General features: G+C 43.7%; 1 protein-coding gene and 1 pseudogene across 1 annotated transcript in view; both read right to left on the bottom strand.

The window, feature by feature from the left end:
* The window catches only part of ERC2 (ELKS/RAB6-interacting/CAST family member 2), a 975,448-nt gene that overhangs the window by 154,989 nt on the left and 798,842 nt on the right, over positions 1 to 21,617 (bottom strand). The window lies entirely within an intron of this gene.
* On the bottom strand, positions 4,698 to 9,900 carry LOC144339475 (uncharacterized; annotated as a pseudogene).

Below are 21,617 nucleotides of genomic sequence, written 5' to 3' on the forward strand. Positions count from 1 at the left end.
GTGGGATGATTCCGGTTCCATACCAGCCTCCAGCATTCCACAGCAGGACTAAGCTGCAGACACCTGTTGCCCACAGTTGCCCACAGGTGGCTTGACAACTCCTCCTTTATTGGCTTGCCTTCCCCTTGCCTTATTGATGCTTCCTGGGAACACATCCCCCAAGGATAGCTTGTACTACATCCTTGTCATAGAATCTGCTTTCAGGAACCCAAACTCAGAAAACTCCTACCCTATTCCTGCCCAGCCCTTTTTATGGATCATAAATTAGAGGAACCCCAAGATTGTTTCTTGCACTTGGGGTGGTTGTTGGGCCTGCACAGTGTTTAAAAGAATTCAAATAAGTTGCTATCATAAAGAAATCTAGATTCTTGGATTCTATTGAAAAATGGCACAGATATGGCTATACTGAGCTTGCATTCCCTTATGGCATGTGGGGTTGAAGCTGACTTCTGATGCCCCTTTAACCAAGCCTCCCTGGCCCATTTCCTTATTGACATTTCCAGACTGGACTCTATGGATAGTTGCTGGGTCACCCAGGCTACCTATAAGGCCAGGTGCCTTTTTTCTCCAAGACTCCCTGCCTTCCTGAGGGCCTGAGTCACTGTATGGAACACTCAGGCTTGGATCATACACAGAAAAGCATGTGGACAGAGATGTGTGTTCAGCCCAGGATGCAAAAATATCAGAAAGAAGAGAGTCACTAACAGCTAATGAATGCAACCATGTCAGGTGCCCTGCTAAACCCTTTGCATTCCTTTCTTTTCCATTTTAGTCTTCATAGACACTCTGTGAGGCAGATCCTATTATTATCTTCACGTTTTATCTGAGGAAACTGAACCTTAAAGAGTTGGAAAACTTATCCACTTAGCTAGTAATGAAGCTGGGACTCCAGTTTAAATTTGTGGTGTTCTTTCTGTCTGCAAAGCTGCTTGGCCCCTCTCATCCAGGGCACAGGAATATCCATGGGAGAAGGCACTTTATTTATTTATTTATTTATTTATTTATTTTTCTGAGTTTTGATTTAAAGAAATTTTTTTTTTAGAAGACAAAGTCTTACGCTGTCACCCATGCTGGAATGCAGTGGTGCAATCATAGCTCATGCAGCCTTGAACTCCTGGTCTCAAGTGATCTTCCTGCCTCACTGCCTCAGCCTTCTGAGTAGCTTGGACTACAGGTATACACCCCCACTTCCAGCTATTTTGTTTTGTTTTGTTTTTACTTTTTATTTTTTTTAGAGATGGGGGGTCTCACTATGTTGCCCAGACTAGTCTTGAACTCCTGGCTCAAGTGACCCTCCCACCTTGGCCTCCCAAAGCATTGGGATTAACAGGCATGAGCCACCACTCCTGGTGGAGAATGCACTTTACATGGTTGCTAGGCCATCACCCAGGCCTGGCCTTGAGTCTGGGAGGCTCTGAAACCTTCCTTGTTAGGCCACAGAAGAAGAAGTACATCTCCAAAAGGGCAGCTTCCAAAGTAGCCAGCTCCTGTCTCCTTAGCATTGCAACTTACAGACCTTGTGATTATTTTATAAGGAGAACTCTGAAAGATGTATAGACCAAAAGGTTCATTAGCTTCTGACCACCCCAGTCTCTTCTTGTAGGAAGTCACAGGGGAAACCAAGTTAGACTCCAAAGGCCAGCTGAATTTACAATGATATGAAACTATCACTGCAGAACCTGGAATGTCCAACTGTGGCAAGCACAGTCCCCTTCCCATAGACACGGCCTCTAGGGAAGAAGAGGTCTAGAAATAACTTAAAAAGAGAGTAGGAGGGGTCACAATGAAGAGAAGAATGGCATCCTCAAAACTAGGGATGTTGGCTGAAGTAGTCATGCAAGGGCATCAGGAACCCAAACTCAGAAAACTCCTACCCTATTCCTGCCCAGCCCTTGTTATGGATCACAAATTAGAGGAGCCCCAAGATTTTTTCTTGCACTTGGGGTCGTTGTTGGGCCTGCAGAGTGTTTAAAAGAATTCAGATAAGTTGCTATCATAAAGAAATCTAGATTCTTGGATTCTACTGAAAAATGGCACAGATATGGGACAGAGGCCCCGGGGAACTATTCCACAGCAGGATAGTGGCTTTGATGGAAAGAGTAACTACTGGATTCCTGGCCCCACCTTCCCTCTCATCTCCCCCTAGAGATGGCCTGGCCATTGGGAAGCTCCGTGGCTATGACACCCATCTTCTGGATAGTGCTATGAAGCACATCTCCAAGATCCTCCTCTTTCACTCCCCTGCTTTTGCCTCCATGGTTGGCTGATGCCTCTCCTGACACACCCTTGTTTTGTTTTGTTTTTTGCTGCCAGTACATTCAGGCAGCTAGATCTAGCCTAGCTGGCTAGAAGCTGTCCTGGCTCTATAAGGCAACTTGGCAAATCTCTACTCCGATCTATTCCATTTTGCTTTCTTGGGTGTACAGTCTTATTTCCCTTCCTTCCAAGTCCTTAAGATGGGAGGAGGTAACCTCTTTTGCCTGCCAGTGTGTTCCCTTTAAGTCTCCCTGACCAGAGTGTAAGCCGCCACAGAAAAAGCAGGCAAGAAATCAGGGTGGTGAGAACATAGATTCTGGGGCCATTATAGACAATAACTCACATCCTGTGTCACTATTATTACTATATTAGACATATTTCTTTCTTTCTTTTTTGAGACAGGGTCTCACTCTGTCGCCTAGGCTGGAATGCAGTGGCATGATCTCAACTCACTGGAATCTCTGCCTCCTGGACTCAGGTAATTCTCCCACCTCAGCCTCCTGAGTAGCTGGGACTACAGGCACACACCACCAGGCCCGGATAATTTTTGTATTTTTTTTAAAATAGAGACAGGATTTTGCCATGTTTTCCAGGCTGTTCTTGAACTCCTAGGCTCAAGCAATCCTCCCACCTTGGACTCCCAAAGTGTTGGGATTATAGGTATAAGCCACTGCACCCACCCCGGATGTATTTCTTAACTTCTCTGGGCTAGGTTTCTTCCCCTGTAAAGTGTAGATAATTATTTTTAATTGAAAGATGTGCTCAAAGGGTCAAATGAAATTATGTGTGTAAAGTGCTGAGGAGTGTCTGAAAGCTGGGGAAATGTCTAATAAATAGAATAATAACAATACTGGCAATGGCTGTGATTGTAGCATGCTTCCTGTGCTCCCTAGAGTTCTGAGGTATAGCTCCCACTGTGGATCTTTTTTTTTTTTTTTAATTTATTTATTATTATTATACTTTAAGTTGTAGGGTACATGTGCATAACGTGCAGGTTTGTTACATATGTATACTTGTGCCATGTTGGTGTGCTGCACCCATCAACTCGTCATTTACATCAGGTATAACTCCCAATGCAATCCCTCCCCCCTCCCCCCTCCCCATGATAGGCCCCGGTGTGTGATGTTCCCCTTCCTGAGTCCAAGTGATCTCATTGTTCAGTTCCCACCTATGAGTGAGAACATGCGGTGTTTGGTTTTCTGTTCTTGTGATAGTTTGCTAAGAATGATGGTTTCCAGCTGCATCCATGTCCCTACAAAGGACACAAACTCATCCTTTTTGATGGCTGCATAGTATTCCATGGTGTATATGTGCCACATTTTCTTAATCCAGTCTGTCACTGATGGACATCTGGGTTGATTCCAAGTCTTTGCTAAGTCTTTGTGAATAGTGCTGCAATAAACATACGTGTGCATGTGTCTTTATAGCAGCATAATTTATAATCCTTTGGGTATATACCCAGTAATGGGATGGCTGGGTCATATGGTACATCTAGTTCTAGATCCTTGAGGAATCGCCATACTGTTTTCCATAATGGTTGAACTAGTTTACAATCCCACCAACAGTGTAAAAGTGTTCCTATTTCTCCACATCCTCTCTAGCACCTGTTGTTTCCTGACTTTTTAATGATCGCCATTCTAACTGGTGTGAGATGGTATCTCATTGTGGTTTTGATTTGCATTTCTCTGATGGCCAGTGATGATGAGCATTTTTTCATGTGTCTGTTGGCTGTATGAATGTCTTCTTTTGAGAAATGTCTATTCATATCCTTTGCCCACTTTTTGATGGGGTTGTTTGTTTTTTTCTTGTAAATTTGTTTGAGTTCTTTGTAGGTTCTGGATATTAGCCCTTTGTCAGATGAGTAGACTGCAAAAATTTTCTTCCATTCTGTAGGTTGCCTGTTCACTCTGATGGTAGTTTCTTTTGCTGTGCAGAAGCTCTTTAGTTTAATGAGATCCCATTTGTCAATTTTGGCTTTTGCTGCCGTTGCTTTTGGTGTTTTAGACATGAAGTCTTTGCCCATGCCTATGTCCTGAATGGTACTACCTAGGTTTTCCTCTAAGATTTTTATGGTATTAGGTCTAACATTTAAGTCTCTAATCCATCTTGAATTAATTTAAAATGCTTGCTAAATTGACTTGAGCCAGGACTCAATAAGGGATGCAATTTCTATTCATCTGGCCTCAAACTGGCTTATGGGAAAAGGCACTTACTGGTTCTTGTAACTGAATCATTCAGGACTACTCTGGCTTTGGGCACAGGTGAATTTGGGATCCTAAATGATGTCTTCAGGGATTTCTCTGCCTCTCTCTCCATCATTCTTGTCTACTTTCCTTTTCTTTCTGACTTCATTTTCAGGTAGGGTTCTCTTCTCACTATGGTCCTGTCGCCCCTGGTACCCCAAATTTCATCACTCCAGCTTCTATTTCCATAAACAGTTCTTTTTCCAAGCGGTCTTAACTCAAAATCTCAGAACTGAGACTCATTGGTCTAGTTTGATCATGTGCCCATTTCTGAACCAATCACTGTGGCTTAAGGGATAGCTCCCTCTGAGTGATTAAGTCTAGGGAAAGTGAACTCTGGCTGGCTTGAGTCATGCGCCCATATTGACATAGTACTGGGTGAAGGGTAACTGTCCCAGAACTGCAGAAACTGAAAGGAATTCCCCAGAGAAACTCTGGCCCCTCGTATCAAAAGACAGGGAGACAGACACTGGGCAGACCGAAGCAATGGATGGCTGTACACCACTGGTAGGCATTAAATGCATTTTGCACACTTGCTCATGAATGTCTCCCTCTCCCTGCTGCAGAGCCACATAATCAGAAGACTGAAGGACTATCGCTGTGAAATGAATCTGAGTAGTTCTGACTTGCAGGCCTGTGACAGGGCAATAGCAGCCACAGATGTTTAACTAAGCAAGTGCTACCAGGCCCCAGGCCCGCAGGCTCTTCCCCAAGCCCAGTCCCAGCTGACAGGCAGGCCTGACAGGACATGTCAAGGCCAAGAGTCGGGACACCTGTCAAGATGTCACAGTGCCTCAGGACACGTGGGTGGGCAGGTGACAGCTGCAGTGACCCTTCCTGAGGCCCACAGAGCAACCTGCATCTGCCACCTTCAACAGGCAAGGCATCTTTCTTCTCAGAAAGCAAGGAAAGCAAGCATTTGAAACTGTATATCCTTTCCTGTTTCATTAAGGGGTTGGGCTTTGTTTTCCTGAAAGCTTTTGTTCTTCTGTCAGCATATTCAAAACAACCAAAAGGCGTTACCTGCTCTGAAATCCCCAAGATGCCTATCCTCAGAGGTGCTTTTTTGGCTGTCTCATGCAGCAGAAGGAAGATTTGCTTCCTAGCTGATTCTCCACTCCTCAGGACATTCACAAATGGCAAATTATAAGCCCATGTGGCCTCTGCTGACTGCAACTTGGGCCTGTCAGCCCAGAATAATATTTGGATGATGATTTGGTCAAATCAGCCCTGGCTGTCATCCTGGGCTCCCTTTTCTCCCTCCACCCGACGAACAAACCCCTTGGCCCCTCCTCCTCAGATAGCTCTGGCATCCAGCTGCTTTTCCCCATCCCTGATCTTCCCACCGTTCCTTTCTACCCCCACCACCTCTCTCAGGTCCCAATAGTCTCTGTGCTCCACTCACTCCCCTCCATCAATTCTTGGCTCTTTCACCAGAGGGATCCTTCTAAAGCACCTACATCCATTCATGCCACTGCTTAACCTTTTCTTTCAATGGTTTCCAAGTCCCCTTATAATTAAGTTCTATCTCTTCAAAAAACTAGTAGGAAGGTTTTCTGACCTCAGTCTCAACTGATAGCCTGTTTGCCTCCTATACTCCAGATGTATTTAAGGACATAGGTAGGCTCCCAGATCAGATCTACATCATGACATTCCCTGGGGCTGGGCTATTCTCCTCTGCCGCCTCTGTACCTGGCCAACTCCTACTTATCCTTGAGGCCGCACCTCAAGGGCCACTATTTCTGGCTTCTGAATCTGGGTTTGGCATCTCTTCCACATGTACTCTAGGCATCTAGTGCCTCCTCCACTACAGCGCTTATTATACTCTCCTGCAATTGCTTGCTTATCTGTGCTTCCTTCATTAGCCTGGAATAATATTGGAATAATGGAGCCTGGAAGATCTATGAGTATGGAACTCACCTTATTCATTACTGTATCATTAACTTCACATGCAAACCCCATCACATTATGGAAGCTCAGTTCATATTTGTTAAATGTCTGAACAATGTGAACGTTCATACTCAGACTTTCCATTGGCTGAATTTGAGGTCACAATTTCTGTACGTGCAACTGAGAGCAAATTGGCACATCAACCCACACCCCCACCTCCAGATAAAATGTCAGCGATAGCATTTGTTCCACCTGATATTCCTTTTGGCTCCTGATCTTTATGCCCAAGGTATAAAAATGTCTCCATCACAACTTCCACCCCTGGAATTGAGTGCCTGACGCAGGGAAGGGGGCACAATCTTTGACACAATCTAGAGCAAGCGAGACCTCCGAGGATTTGAAGAGAAATACAAGAGTGTGCTCTGAGCTTTGGCTTGCAGAACCTGGGGGGTGGGGCGGGGGTGGGGTGGGCGTCTCCTATTTCCTTGACCATCCAACTTTGATTTTTTTCCTCCTTGCTCAGCACCTAGTGGTGTAGTATTCCAAGGGCATTAAAACAAGGTTAAAGGGCTTTATGTGATGAAAGGCATTCTTAGTTGTGAGTGGCTAGCAGGAGTTTCAATATCAGCAATTTTGTATATGGAAACATATTAGCTTCATATTTAATTGGGGTTGTGGTGCACTGTGAAATATAGCACTTATGTGCACAGACTTGGGCATGATGTCCCACAGACGTGGGTTTGAGTCCCAGCCCTGCCATTAATAAGCCATGTGACACCTGCCCAGGTAGCTAACCCCTGTGAGCCTCAATCAGTCCCTCACCTTTAAAATAGGGATGATAATAATAATAAAAGCATAAATCCTTGTAGGGCTGCTGTGAAGAACAAGGTAAGAAGTGCACATAAAGTACCATGTACAGCACCTAAAACGAGGTAAGCACCTAGAAAATGCAAGCTGCTCTTCTTCATATTATAACATTGGGCCCTTACCCTGCTCCAGATGCTAGCAAGTAAAAAATACACCAGCTTGCCCTGTGTGCCAAGTCTTACACGCTGATGTTGGTTCAACCCATCTGTGCATTAGTTTCCTACTGCTATCCTAACACATCACCACACACTTATTGACTTAAAAAAATATCTATTTATTATCTCACAGTTCTGTAGGTCAGAACTTTGGCACAGCATGGTTCAGTTCATTCTCGCTCTGGGTTTCATGAGGCCAAAATCACCAGGTGTCAATAGGGCTGCAATCTTTTTTGCAGTTCTGAGGCTGTATTTATTTCCCAGCCCATTCAGGTCACTGGCAGAATTCAGCTCCGTCTGGTTGTGGGACTTTCCTTGCTGGCAGCTGGCTAAGCATCATTCTCAGCTTCTAGAGGCCACCTGCAATCCCTGGCTCATAGCCCCTTCCCTTTTATCATAGCCTCTCCTCCCCCTTGGGACCATTCTGCCTCTTCTTATGCCTAATCTCTCCCCTTCCCTCTTCCACTGCACCACTCTGACTCTTCCACTTTCTTTCTCCACTTTTAAGGGCTAATGTCATGACATTGGGTCCGTTTACATAATCCAGGATACTCTCCCTATTTTAAGCTGCAAAGTCCCTTCGTCCAGTACCTGGTTAGTGTTTGAATAAAGCATGGGCGTCTTGGAAAGACATCTTTAGATTCTGCCTATCACATCTAATTTGCTGCATTTTAAAATCTGAAACAAAACACATCTCAACACAGGACATTCATTAGGTGTTTAGTTTGGGCTATTTGTGGAGTTGGCTTAGCTGGGAAGAAAAACGTGAAAAGGTTATTAAAAAAAAAAAAAAATGGGCCCACCTCCTTTCCTGAGAGACTAAGCTCTGTTAAATATGGAGTTTTCCATTCATTTAACAGGGAAATTCCCTTAGTTTTTCCCTTTTTCACTTTCTGTTTAATAAAGTCCATACCATTTTAAGGTATTTAAGTATTTAAATATTGCAAATCTAGGTTTCTATATATGAAGCTCAACTCCAGATTCCAAATTGTCAGTCAGCAGGGTCTGAACAGGGAGGACTCCTGGGGGCAATCCTGCATTAATACAAACAGGACAGCGTGGGCTGGGAAACTCAAGACTCAGATTGGAATGTATTTGCCAACTGGCAACAAATCCTGTTCTCATCAGCTTATCAGATTTATTTCATGTAGAAAATTAAAATTCTGGGTCTCTCTTCTACAGAAATACTTGCACATACGCCCAAAGACATATACACAAAATTATTTATTGCAGTCTTGTTTGTGACAGCAAAACACGCAAACTATCTAAATGCCTATTAACTGTGAGTGGCTAAAATGAACCTCGGGAGGGGAATTCCATGAAATACTTCTGTTGCTATTAGAAAATAAGGTAGGTCTATATATATTAAAATGAAAAGTTTACCAAGACATACTGTTAAGTGAAAAATGCAAATCACAGAAGAAGGTGAATAATATAATCTAATTTGTGTTAAATGAATTATGTAAATGTACATTATTCGTAAATGCAGACGAAGGACATATCTACTAATTAATTGGGGTCTTTTGCTTCTGGGGAGAAGTGTAGAGTTGGGGGACAGAGTGAAGGAGACATTGAGGTTTCAAGTTGTCTACTTCAATATAGCTTAAATATTTGACAATGAGAATTGAGTCATGAATGTAGATTTTTTAAAGAATTGGGTGAAAAATATCATGTTAGACATATCACTAAGGGTAGGGGCATATAGGCTATCTATCAATAGGACTTGAAATATGATGTTATTTGATGTTTTAGAAATTAAGGCCAGCCAAAAAGCTAAAATGACTAACCTCTGAGCATTTCAGCTTAAAATTCCATGCTTATTCATTGCTACAGCAGAGCCAAGTCCTGATGAGACAAGCTGAATGAGAGAGGGCTATTTATCTTCTAGTTTCTGGATGGCTGTGACCTTCCACAGACCTGGCACATAGAAGGTGCTCAATAAATACTTGAAGAATAAAACAAATGGCACTATTAAATTTGGGAAAAGTCTGGTATCTGCCTTTGATTAAATAAATCAAGCCTACTAAAGTCACACAGGAGACATATATATAAGATTCAACCCACTCTCAAGAATGGATGAACAGAAGGGAGATGGTTTTCATTACAGAATACAGGCAAGTAAGATTTGGAATTAGACAATCTTTCTTTACCTTCAAACAGAACCAAACAAAAAAATTCCCCAAAACCAGATCTTAAAAACCAAGTCCTAACCTTACACAGCCCCTGGAATAAAGCTTTTCCAGTGTACCCGCCAGTGTAGCCAGTAGAGGAGAAAGGGGCTCAGAGGAGGAGGAACTTGCTGTCTGCAGTGCTGCCCCTTCATCTGTGGAAGTAAGGCTAGAATCAATGATGGCTAAGCTCCCTTTCAGTGGCAACTTTCTGGCAATCTGTAAGTGGCCACTCTGGTGGCCCAGTATCCTCAAAGGAGCTAGAATCAGTTCTTTTAGCTTCAAAGAAACAGACCGTTGGGTCTGCATGTCAAATGTCATTGTAAACCTATGCCCCAGCCCCCACCTCATCTGCAGATTACCTATCAGGGTTGAGCTGCAGGAGTTACAGTGGCCCCTTCCTTTTGGAGGGTGAGTTGGAAAGGGAGGCAGCATGTGGCAAAATGCCATCCTCAAGGCCCTCAACATTAGACTTTGCATTGTTTTTAGCTCTTTAAAAAAACCTTTTTTACTTTTATAGTTCTAAATTTACTCTGGATTTACCAATATTAACTAAGTGGCTAAGAAAATAAATCTACAAAGCAAACATGAGTACCACACTGTTCCCCAGGACTCTAAGCCTAGGAATGCAAGGAACCCTGTTTCTAATGATGTAGGTACACTCTTTGCTGCTATTGGTTTGTTTCTGCCTATAGCCAAGTCACATTTTGCAGTGCGACTATCCTGTAAACCACACGCTTGTTTCTAAATTGTACCAGATGCTCATCCACTAACTCAGCCTTATACTTTCATCAGATTTTTATGTCTTTAGGATGTACATCTTTGCCACTCAAAGGGTGGTCCACACACCAGCAGCATTAACATTGCCTGGGAGAAGGGTTGCCAGATAAAAGATAGGAAATTCAAATTTTACTGGATGTCAAGTCTTTTTTTTTTTTTTTTTTTTTTTCCACCTCTAAATTTGATAACCCTACCTGGGAGTCTGTTAGAAACATAAAATCTCAGGCTCCACGCAGACCTAATGGAATCAGAATCTGCATTTAACAAGTTTATAAGTGGTCGCAAAATCAACTTGAGTCTACTCAATTCCTGTGATACAAACCTTCTAAGTTCCACTGGCAAATTCTGATCTCACTCTGCATCAAATGTAGATGAAAAGAGTAAGCTGTCAACAAGCTTGGTTTCTGTGTTTCCCCCATTTCGTCATGTATTCTGTTCGCAAATGCGCACATTTTTCAACCTGGGCACAGAAGGCACCCCCACTTTCAACCACTCGTGAGCCCGAGCTCATGAACCGCCATCACTGCAGAGGAGACGCCAGGCTGTGTTAATTGCTTGCTGGGTGGTGGGGAGGAGGGGCGGGGTTACCATCTCGCCTTTGATCAGGAGGTAGAAGTAATGGTTTTACTTACATCCTGCTTTGTCTCTGCACAGGCTGAGAGCCAAGGATCCATTTCAGGCTCTCTCTTTCTTCCTAGTATTCTGTTACTGCCTACATACTGCGGCCCAGAGCTTCAGGCGGGGTGGGGGTAGAAACCAAACGCTCTTTGTGGTACACCCACATGACAGGCTTCAAAATGGAAACAATATTTAAGTTTAACCTGGAAGATCAAGTTTGCTCAAATCTCGCAACGCAGGGAGCTTTTGAAAACTTTAGCAGTAGGTCTGCGTTTGATGGGGAGAGGCAAGCAGTGATGGAGAAATGAGGCCTTGTTAACAGACACTGAATCCCCACGCGGGAGTCAACATTTCGCCTTATTCCTTATAAATAATGGGGATAATAATAACACACAGAGACAGAGCCTTGAAAGCTTCAAGGTGTCTTTACAGCCACATTCTCCTGCAGTCTGCAGAATAATTTTGGGAAGAGGGTGCGCAGTGAAGGTGTAGAAAGTAGCCGTCGTCAGCCCCACAGGACAGAGAAGACATATAATCAAGTAAATTGATTTTAAAAGTAAAAAAAAAAAAAATCAAGATACTTTCCTCAAGTAGCACATTTCCTGACTCTTCAAACAGCACTCTTTCCACTGTTCTCAGGGTTCCATTATTTGGTTGCCCCAAGCTACTCAGATCTTAGCCATTCCTCATGGAATTTCAGGGCTGGAAGAAACCTTTAAAAGATTCATACAATCTTGTTATGGATTGAATTGTGTCCCCCTCAGAATTCATGTGTTGATATCCTAATCCCTAGTACTTGAGAATGTGACCTTATTTGAAAATAGGGTCGTTGCAGATCTCATTTGTTAAGATGAGGTCATCCTGGACCCTGATCCTAGGTGACTGTTGTCCTTCTAAGAAGGGGAAATTTGGACATAAGGAGACACATGCACCCAAGGAGAACGCCAGGAGAAAATGAAGATAGAGATCACAATGATGCATCTGCAAGTCAAGGAACACCAGAGATTGCCACCAAACCACCAGAAACTAGAGGAGAGGCATGGAATAGATTGTCCCTCACAGCCTCAGAAGGACCTGCCTACACCTTGAACAAAGCCTGCAGCACCTTGCTATGGCAGCCCTAGAAAGGAAAGACAAATCATAAGGTGGGAAGTGTCATCATGGTGCTAATGCTGATGAGAGTTTGCTGGGCTCCAGAACTGGGCAAGGGTTCATTGCATCATCTCATAGCTTCCATACATGGACTCTGTGAGGTAGGCACTAGAAATGAGGGCTTTGAGGCTCACAGAGGCTGAGCTACTCAGTCAAGATCACACAGCTAGCATGTGGCCAAGCTGGATTTAGACTTGGGCAGTCTGAGTCCCGACCCTGTTGTATTATCCCTTAAACATCACAGCCTTAGGTGGGGTGGCCAGGACAACTGATTAGCATCTATGAAGCCCTTTCTCTTGTAGCACCTGTAAGGGGCTCACAACACCACCATGAGGTAGAAACAAACATTACTTAGGTTTTATAGGGGAGGAAACTGGCACTCAGATTAAATCACTGACCCAAGGTCACAGAGCTCATCAGTGGTGGAGCGGGTATTTGAATCAGGGCTGTCGACTCCAGCAGGAGCTCTCAATCATTGTGCAGGAGCCCAGCGAGTTCCGATTTGCTGGGTTCTCAGTGGCAAGTATGTCATCCTTTCCAAATCACCATTTCCTCCCTCTGTACCTCCACCTGCCATGCACACCTTGACTGTTGGTCCCCTTTTCCATGTCCTAATACACACACGGACATTTTCAACATTCACTTCCCTTCCCTCCCTCTATAAGAAAGCTCTGCTTCCTCTGAGTAGTGTCAAAGGTAACTTTCAGGCAGTAAAGTCTGTGAGATTCTTTCAGTCTGCAGGTCAAACTTTGATAATGTTCAAATCCAGGGATGATATCTGGGGGTAAAACAGTGGTTCCCAACCAACCAGGAGCCATTTTGACCCCCAGGGGACATTCAGCAATCTCTGGAATCATTTTGGTTGTCACAACTAGGGGCTGGGGGTGGAGTGTGGCAGGGATGCTACTGGCATCCAGTAGGTAGAGGCCAGGGATGCTGCTAAATATCTTACAATAGACAGGATGCAAGACAAAGAATTATCTAGCCCTGGATTCAGTAGTGCTGAAGCTGAGAAATCGTGGCATAGCGTGTGTTCTCCAGCGGCAAACTGCCCACTTCTAAATTCCAGCTCCATCACTCACTGGTTCTACAACTTGTGGCAACTTTCATAAACTCTCTAGGGTCCCGTTTTCTTAGTTTTAACATGTAACTAATAATAGCACATGCCTCCTGGGTTCGTTAGGGGGCAAAGTGCGTTAGTGTATGGCCAGGCACTAAGTGAAGTGTGGGGCACGGTGTAATTGCTTAGGAGAGGCACCCTTATTATTTCCAAAACTGGAAGGTAAGCATCTGACTGTGGGGCTTCCATAGCTGCTTCTCAGCTGCACTAGCTGGCAATCTCAGCTGCAGCAGGCAGTCTCAGGATGATGAATGGCAGACTCAGGCACTTAGCATGTGCACAAATAGCCAGGTGCAATGTAGAAGGAAACTCTTGTTTTAAAGTGAAATTAAGTATAAATAATTTAGGCGATCACTCTCTAAAGGTTTCACTTTAAAAGTGTTCGGAAATTCCCTTTGAAATATTTTTAAGGGTCTCCATTTATCTACACAACTAGCATTTACATCACTTTTACAATGTGCTAGATGGTTTACATGGTTTAACAGATTTAATTCTCAAAACAACATCCAAAGATGAGCACTATCTTTCCTTGTCCTTTTAAAACAAGGTCACTTTTCCTGAAGTATGTGGCCCCAAGATCAATCAATGCTGTTAAGTTTTCATTCAATCTTGTTTTTTCTTATTCTGTTTTAGCTATTATATTATCTTCCATTATTCTCCCCAGCCCTCTCCACAAGCATAGAAATTTTAGCAACATGACATAGGCTTTTGTGGATTAGCCTGGGAAACTAACACAATGTTTAACACACAATATACAACATGTATTATGTAATAATGTATACATTTAAGATATATAATGCATAATAAATTGTGTGTGTATATATATGTGTATATATATATCACTATTTGATTTCCCAACCATGAGTTAGCTGACTCATAAACTCATCTGGGGAGGGACTTTGGCATGTGGTTTAAGGAGCTGGGTCTGAATAACCCCTTGCTATATCGGATGGCTAGCAGTGGCCACATAATACTGAAGAAAGAACACAGAATGTGATAGGGAATGACAACTGGGTTACACAGCCTGGGTTCTTCCACCTCTAAGTTGTGTGACCAAGATGTAATTTAGCCTCTCCTCTATAAAATGGGGCAACCTAAGACCTACATGGTGGGACAGAGAAAGACTAAGTAGAATTACACATGGACAAAGGAGGCCTTCCTTAATGGTTGCGCTCCACTCCAGGACAAGTTATGCTCATTGTCATTACTCAGATTCCAGGGCTACAAGGCTCACAGGACTCCATTGGGGTCTGCTGGCTGATGACAACACCTCATTCCAATGTGGTAGTATCACTTTCCTATCTTCTTTTTAGTGTCTTTGTGTGTTGCCCCTCTTGACTGCTGGGCCTGATGTTCAGGCCACACCACACAGCTCTTAAGGCCAGCCTGTTGAATTGCCCATGCTGATCTATATCTATACAGAATTGATGGCAATTATAGATTATGCAATATAAAGTTGCCCTGTGCTAACCTCCAGAGTCTTTTAATTCTTCTTATGACCAGAACCTTACATTGAGAGATGATTAAGAATACACCTAACTTGAGTAAAAGTACTCAAGGAGAGCAGGAACTTGAATATTTAGCTTCTGTTGAGTTGCACATAGCAGGCACTCAATAAATATTTATTGAACTAACTGCTAAATGGGTGAGCATTAGTTAAGTGCTACATAGCATAGTATGCAACAGTTTTCCCTCCCAGTGTCTTCTTTCGTTTCTTTTCAAATAATCTGAATAATTTGTAGGCAGGAACACAAGAGCTTAGTTTTTAATCTCATCAACAAAGAACCCTCCAAAGAGGAGACATTCCTTTGGCCTTGGTCGTTGGCATTTCAGGCATAATTATATTTTTCACCCTAAAATTTCTCAACAAGATTAAGAGTTACACACAAAGTCTCCTTAACCTTTGGCTCAGAAGTTTGCACAAGGAGCTCTGCCCACTTTTCATGTGATTTCTGAAAGATGCCAGCTGCTGGCAGCCATGAAACATGAAACACAAAGAACCCGTAATCTGCTAGAACATACCCTGCTTGCACAATTCCTTGAAGCCTCTCTAAGAACACACCAAAGCCTGCAAGTGTGTACATGCTTTTCTGCAGGCAAAGAAGATGCAACATTGCTTTCTCAACAAGCTGTTTCCAATATTTTAAGTAACTATTCTGGCTTGACCAAGATAAGAGAATACAAAGATCCAGGGAAAAGACAACTTTCACATTTTCTTTGTAATTTCACTTGGTTATGGCCTCTGTTGGTTTCCCCTGACTTCAAAACGTGATGGTATTTCTTGTAATGGCTGAAAAGTTTTAAGCTTCTTCATGTACCTAATTCCAATGGACTATTAACTGGGCTAGTTTATTGGCACTGTGGGTCGAGGGTTTTTGAATTTGTAGGCATATATTTTTTATTGCCTGGACAGTTTGCTTGACTCTTCGAGAGCTATATCCAACCCATCCCAACCAGGTGGTTTTTGGTGGGAGCATGAAGATCTCCAGGGTGAATGATTCCATTTGTTCCTTTGGCCGTGTGTGCCAATGCAAAGCCCAGCACTCAGTGCTCAACCTGATTCAGGAGACGTGGAGCGAGCAAACTTTTAAACCTTTGTAACACATAGTAGACACTTGATAAATAATTATAGAGATATTGACATGGCAAGCCTGTGAGAGGTGATCAGTGTAGCAGCAGAGTAGGTAGTGGTAGGGAAGAAAATAAAAACAACAAGGCTAGTATTTATGGAGTGCTTACTATGTACTAGCACTGGGCTCCCTTTTTACACCATTATTTCATTTGATCTTCACAAGAACTCCATGAGGGAGGAAAATGTAAGAAATCGCTTTCCCCATTTTCCAGATGAGGACACTGGAAGTTCAGCGAGATTAAATAATGTGCCCAAGGTCACACAGCTTTCAGGGGCAGATCTGGAATGCAGAACTCACACCCTTACCCCATGAGATCCTATGTGCAGACTGGACACTCTACTCATGAATAAAGGGAAGAACAAAAGAAGGAAGAGGTGGTGAAATAAGATGTGAGAAGGAAGCAGAGAAGTGGTCAATGGAGATAACTCCTAAGGTGGAGAGGAGGAAAATGGACAGAGCCCTTGAGGGCTGTCTTCATGATTCTTAAAGAAATTGGCCCATCTTCCCCTTCCCATGAGGGGAGTTTGCTGGGGAGCTTGAAGACTACAGCAGAGATTGAAAAAGGTCACCATGGGGAATGTAATGTGAGTCAGTGCAGACAAGCAACTGTCCTGCAGCTCTGGAGTCAGACATACCTGGGTTCGAATGTTACCTCTGAGATTTCGGAGCCGTGTGACTTTGGGCAAAGAGCTTTCCCTCTCTGTGTCTGAGTTTCCTCATCTTGAAGACAGGGTCATAGTGGTACATACCACATACGGAGATGTCAGGATGAACAAGATGACCAGTGCAAAAGCACTTAGAATGGGGTGGCAAATAATGGCCCAATAGGTCAAATCCAGCCAGCCACTGGTTTTTGTGTGGTCTGCAAGCCAAAAATGGGTTTTGCCTTTTTCTTTGGTTGGTGGGGTGGGGGAGGGATTTTTAAAAAATGAATATTTTGTGACACATGGAAATGATATGAAATTCAAATTTCACTGTCCATAAATATAGTTTACAGTGGAACACAGCCATGCCCACTTGTATGGTCTCTGGCTGCTTTTGCACGGCAAGGGCAGGGTTATGGAGTTGCAGCCAAGACCACACATGGCACACTCATGGCTTTGCACTGCTGTTCACACACTACAAATGGCAGCAAGGTTGCTCTAACTTGACCACACTTTGAGTGTCATGCATATCACCTATCTGTATGGACAGATATTTTTAAAGATGAAATACACAAAATACCAGTACAGATCAGCATTAACAGATGAACATTTGCAATAGATTTTGACAACAGAGGATATTAATTTTGACCTCCAATAAAGTGCCATGTTATCCCCTAAAAGAAACCCACTCTCTTCTCATTAGTAGAGGTATATTATAAAAAATTATACTCATTATATTTTGAATTTCTTCAATAAAAAGATCTATGAACATTTGTTTTCTTTCTTGTTACATAAACATCTATATCTGGATTTTGCCCACAGATTTTGGACCACAAAACCTAAAATATTTACTATCTGGACATTGCAAAGTTTTCTAGTAAGCCCTGACTTGGGACAGTGGTGGGCACGTGGTCGTCAGCACAGGAAAGCAAATGCTAGCCTTTCCTTTGCCGATATCCTTTGAGAAAGGCCCCAAGTTCCTTTTTATTTGTCTCAGTCTTGTTGAACAGTGAATATATATGCCCATTAAGCTCCAGGTAAGTAAGCACTTGGCAAAACATAGTTGCCAAGCATCGTAAGATAAAGAAAAGCCTAATGGTGGTGCTAGGCTATCTGCCTTCTCCTTTTCAGGTCGATTAATCATTTTTGGCATAAGGTTTTCCAGGCTTCGTTTAACTACCTCAGTCAGTGGTGGTAGCTCCATCTGCTTGGAAAATGGCTCATCCTATAGTCCAAGAGAAGTCAGGCTGTGCAAAACTTTCTCCAAATATATTCTGTGTACTCTAATTCCACATGAGGGTCTGAGAAGAAAAGGGGCTGGGAGCAATAAGCACAGCAAACGCTCTTTCTCTGGAGTGTGACGGTTGGCTTGAGGACCCTGGCCTGTCAAAGGCTCTGAGAAGGCCTGCAGTAGAGAAACCTATGAATTCTGTTTAATCCAGCTTTGCTCAAACTTATTTGAACACCATATGCCTTTATGACTATTTTTTTAAAATAGTGGCCAGGTCGAGTAGCTCATTCCTGTAATCCCAGCACCTTGGGAGCTGAGGTGGATCATCTGAGCCCAGAAGTTTGAGACCAGCCTGGGCAACATAGCAAGACACCATCTCTAGGCTCCCCACCCCCACACAAATAGCCAGGCATGGTGGTGTGTGCCTCCTAGCTACACGGGAGGCCGAGGTGCAGGATCTCACTTGAACCCACAAGTCTGAGACTGCGGAGAGCCATGATCACACCACTGCACTCCAGCCTGGGTGACAGAGGACTCTATTTCAAAAAAAAAAAAAAAATTGTCTCTTAATATCCAATACCATCAGTGCACGGAGGGACACTTTAGGGAATTACTACTATAGCGGAAGGAGTAGCTAGCCAAGAGTCACGTGTTTGAAGTTCACGTACTAGTTCCCCTGTGTCTCATCTGTATAGCCCTGGACAAACTTCCTTTTGTTACTCTATAAAATAGGCATGGTGTCACCTGTCTGCCATCCTCATAGAGCTGATGGGAGATCAGATGAAAATCAGGGACACAGGGCATTTTCTCTAAACTGGCAAGGGTGCTATGTGAGTGAGACAGAAGTAGAAGAAATGGCAGTGTCAGCTCTTGGAACTTTAAGGTGTTTTCCCCAAGATGAGTGAACTAGGCAGAGAGCCACTGTGTTGAAGGCCCCCTCACTCTTTGTCAGGATGGCAGTGACCGACAGAGGAGCAAACGCCAGAGTCCATCCTTCCCCGTCCCCAGTCCCTGCCATGGAAAGGCAACCCAGCTACATAAAGCTCCTGCAGGCATCAGCAGGTAGGAGTCTCTTGCCTGGAGTAAGGCCCTCACATGAGGAAATGGCTCAATGGTCCGGGCTCCATTAACATGTTGGTGCATTCATAATTTTTAAAAATAATAACATGGAGAAAATTCATCTGGTACATCTCAGCTGGCACCCTCACATATCATCACCTCCTTATCTGACATATCAGATTTCCCTGTGTCCCAAGCCCGTTGTGTAATGAGGGACAAAGATTGCTCTTTGGCTCTAGAAGACTTCCTCATTCTCCCTTTCTCATTCCACACACCATGAGAGGGAAGGACAATTCTTTTCAGTGGCCAATTGTACTAAGCCTGAATCATGTTTCGGATCAGCTGGGGGAAACACTGTTAGCCCTGCAAGCCCTTCCTCTCTGAGAAGGAAACAGGCTGGCCATGAGTTTCCCAGTGTGTCACCTGCCTTCAGACAAAGAGGAGCAGAGGCCGGACGCCGTGGCTCATACCTGTAATCCCAGCACTTTGGGAGGCCAAGGCAGGCGGATCACAAGGTCAAGAGATCGAGAGCATCTTGGCCAACATGGTGAAACCCTGTCTCTATTAAAGATATAAAAACTAGCTGGGTGTGGTGGCGCATGCTTGCAGTCCCAGCTACTCGGGAGGCTGAGGGAGGAGAATCGCTTGAACCCAGGAGACAGAGCTTGCAGTGAGCTGAGATTGTGCCACTACACTCCAGCCTGGTGACAGAGCGAGACTCCGTCTCAAAAAAAAAAAAAAAAAAAGAAAAAAGAAAAAAAAGGAACAGAAAGGTTTCTTCAATAACATGATTTTTATCATGCTCCCAAGCTAGTGCCCCAGCACCAGGGGAGACAAGTACAAAAAAATAAACAAAACCACAAACCCAACACAAAACAACAGCAGCCAGAGTCCCACACACTGAATCTGTTTACGATCCAGTGTCATGGCCAATGGGGAGACTCCCTTTTTAATCACAGAGGTGTTTTTGTTTGTTTGTTTGTTTGTTTTTTTAGTAGAGGTATTTGTACAGAAACTCCTTTCAAATAACACAGTGACTTCAGAGATCAAGGTGCACAGAAAGAAGAATGGAGGCTGGGGGATCAGCAGGGTTGCTAATTCCATCACACACTGACTCAGGGCAATCAGAGGCACTCCTCTGACACCTGAGCAGGGAACAATGAAGCCTCGTGTACCACTGCCAAGGACAAACCCACTGGGCAACAGTGTACTCTTCCCAGCCTCTGCATCCCAGGGGCTCCAGAGTGCTTGGCCACTCCAGCCTGCCCCTGACCTCCCGACTTCCTGATGCAGAGCATATCTCAAAATTATAAACAGATGTGAAAAACAGTCATGTAATGCTGAGTAAATGATAATACCACCTTTAAAGACTTAATTCATCAGGTGGGAGTGGTGGAACCAGTATTTGAACTTGGTCTGTGAGGCTCTAGAGCCTGGATACTACCCAACCACTCTGCACCAAAGGTTATGCAAAGTCAGATTCCCATCTCCATCAAGTACATATTTACAAGACCATCTGCATAGCAAAAATATGGCAAGATAAATACAGAAAGGTTAAAAATGATGCTTTCTCTGAATGAGGATTTTGAGAAAATTTTTTTTCCTGATATCCTTATTAAACTTCCTAAGTTTTCTAAAATGAACATAAAAGCAATACATGGGGAAAATGAATTGTTGGCTGTAAGCAGCTCAGGTTTCCCAGTGAAAGCAATCTGTGATTATTATTTCAGGGCCTCATCCTATGTTTGCCCTCTGATGGACAAAGATACAATGTACAGCGAGGGGTCTTTCGCCATATATGGGAGTCTGCCTTTTTATTCTGGATCTAATAGGTTTAACTGAAAATCTTCTCTCAAAGAGATTATAACAATCTTTCTTCTTCAAACTTCCAGGGGCTCTGTTTCTACCACTCTGCATATACAGAGTGACTGAGGAACTAAGGAAATGTTTGGGGACTGGCAGATTCTAAAGCTGTCCTTGCTCTTCAACCACCCACACAAACCTGAAAGAAGGGACCTGATTTATTAAGGTGCACAGCAGGAGGGCACACAGTGGGGTTGCAAACGCTGACCCTTAGGCTGAAAGAAATGTCAAGGAGTCTCCTTATAAAGACTCAGCATCTCAGTGATTTTGTCACCATGGGAGCAACCCTGTGAGCTGCAAGGCATGCGTGGACCTATGTTTACAAGTGCAGGATTTGCGTCAGAGAGATGGGGGCCTGACGCCCCAGTCTTTCTCCACTCAAGACCAAACATACCAGCAGCTTAGATCCTGACCTGACACAGTGGAAATTCTCAGTTGCTGTGTGCTGTTGTTCTCAGCATTTACGTTATATTTCCCAGAAAACAAAGTTAGAGGGCATGTATATTCCTAGAATACATTCCCATCTCAAAGTCTCTGATAAACACATTCACGGGGAAGGCACAATGAGGGTTGCAGTACCAGTTTCATAAGAACACCAGGTAGCCACCAGGTGGTGGACTAGCAATTTTCCTGTAGGGATCTTGTGACTCTGGAGAAGGAATATATGGGGGAGGCCTGAGGATACAGTTAAGGTACATTTTGGTAAGGCTAATGACCTCCAGCCAATGGATGCTCCAATAGCAGAAAGGAATCTAGCCATTCTGATTGATACGCCCAGTGGTGGCCATAATATGTGCTCTGATTTTAGATGTTGTCTTGGTTTTCCCCTTTGGTTGGGGCTGTGGAGATGGCTGGAAAGAGGTGGGGCTGGAGTTGCTTTCCCTGAACCAACAAGACAATTCTGACCCAGAGCATGACATTGCCCACCAATTGGATGG

Source organism: Macaca mulatta, chromosome 2, assembly GCF_049350105.2.
Source record: "Macaca mulatta isolate MMU2019108-1 chromosome 2, T2T-MMU8v2.0, whole genome shotgun sequence".
Lineage (NCBI taxonomy): Eukaryota > Metazoa > Chordata > Mammalia > Primates > Cercopithecidae > Macaca > Macaca mulatta.